The sequence below is a fragment of the Nannospalax galili genome, unplaced genomic scaffold (assembly GCF_000622305.1).
Source record: "Nannospalax galili isolate Female #2095 unplaced genomic scaffold, S.galili_v1.0 scaffold378, whole genome shotgun sequence".
Taxonomy (NCBI): Eukaryota; Metazoa; Chordata; class Mammalia; order Rodentia; family Spalacidae; genus Nannospalax; species Nannospalax galili.
The window spans coordinates 625148-627284 of NW_008341875.1; positions in this window are offsets into that span (position 1 = coordinate 625148).

The window sequence follows — 2137 nt, forward strand, 5'->3', positions numbered from 1 at the left end:
ATTCGAAATATTGGATTATCACAATTACATTGTGATAAACAAAATCTTACTATGCTATAAAATTAGAGCTATTCTTACCTGTTTTTCTTTCAAACACCTTTCTATTTTTGTACTTTATCTTTGTCCTTCACTATCTTTTATGTTTTAAAATTTTCTGGACTTCTAATCTGTAACACCAGCCTGTATAAAACACTTTTACTTAAAGATATTCATGATGAGCAATTTTCTCACGGTGTATTTTAAAAATTCAAGAATGGAAAAATTGATTTCAGGGTTTCATGGAGAAGCTGAAACACTGATTCTCCACTTTGAATAGCAATAGCATGTGTGTGTGTGTGTGTGTGTGTGTGTGTGTGTGTGTGAGATCTTAATTTTTTTATTGAAATAGGGTTATGCAGTTTTCAGGAAGACAGCCATCCTGACATTAAACAGATAAAATAATTCATGATGATTCACAATGAGGAGTTCAAGTGTTCAGCTATGTTATATGGAAGCAGTAGAAACTTGTAGTCCTAGTACTGTGCCTTTCCCCTCATAAACCCATAGAGGAGGATTGACATGACTGTGCTTTCTACAGGGATAGCCTGTATTTTATTCTAACTTGATCCTTTGACATTCCTGCTAATCATGTTGGCCAGAAATATTTTCCATTTCCTTCTATTCTGCAACAGTACTCAGCATAAGATTTCATTGATTTTAGATGTTTGAACCAGTGTTGCCAGATGAGAGATGACTCTACGTTTACTTGGCCTGGTGTTCTTTATTAATTCCTATGAAAGCACTATAAAACTGTAGGAGGGGGTCCGTGGATATCTGCCAGGCACCGGACCTGGAGAACTTTGCACAGGTGCGCCATTCTTCCTCAAACTGCTAACCTGATATTCTGCCACCCTGGCCAGAGACAGATGACAACAGGGAGTTAGACCAATGGACAATAAACAGCGCAGCTTTCAGGGCCAATAGGAGAGGTTCGGGGGCTATAAAGTAAAGCCCTTTGTACACAATAAACGAGCTTGCTTGCTTACTACACAGGGAGTCTCCCAAAGTGTGTTGTTGACTTTGCACCTACTTTCCCCCTGCCCCTGACGGGTAATCCCAAGACACCCAAAGGGCTAGCCAACCCCCAAGCCACACAGCAACATACAACACAATTTTAAAGTTATAAATGAAAAAGATTTAATTGACTCAGGTTTTTAAAAGGTTTTAATTTTAATTATGTATAAATGAATGCATTTGTATGTCGGTTGTTGCACTAAATTTTCTTCCCTAGTCCCTTCTTGGGAGGCCTGTAGGTGGGCCATCTGAGGCCCCAGGGCTCACAGACTAACGTAATTCATGTTTAGTTTGGGTTTTGTACCATTTTATGACATTTGGGATGGGGTGACTTACAAAGAAATGGCTTCTCAGGACCACGCATCGTTCACACCTATCACTCCCTGTGTTCCCATCAGCTTTCAGCTTTCACATGCCCCCTTTCACCCCAAAGTCTGCCTCATCTCACATCTGAAGAGTTTGCAAGGGGCCGTGCAGGCTGGCTCCCTTTCTGCATCACACTGGGACCCAGAGCACACTTCGCTCCCAGAGCTCCAATTATGGCCACCACCCTACAGTGGTTAGGCTAACTCTCTTTTTTCCCAGTGTGCATTCACAACTGTCCTTAGCCCTTCCCCTTAATGCACTTGGCTCCTCCCTCAAAGCCTGGGAAGGAATGGGGCCAGGACTTAGCAGAGGAACAATCGAGTCATATGGGTATACACACATGAGTGCAGGTGCCTGAGGAAACCAGAGGCATCAAAATCCCCTGGGAGTCAGGAGTTATAGGCAATTGTAAGCTGCCCACTTGGTTTCTGGGAATTGAACTTGGGTACTAGTTTTTCACATCTGACAATAAGGGGTAATTTGTATCTTGATTATTTCCAGTCTTTAAAAAAGTTGAAAAATTATCATAATCAATGCACTTTGATCACATTTCCTCCTCTCCCAAATTTTCCCAGATTTACCCCATATTCCTACCTACACAACTCCCCCCACATCCCCCCCCACTGAGTCCAATAAGTATTGGCCAAATACTTCTATGTATGGAGCCTGCCCTGGAATGTGGTGGAATGTGTCACACCCATAAAGAAAGTGGATTTTC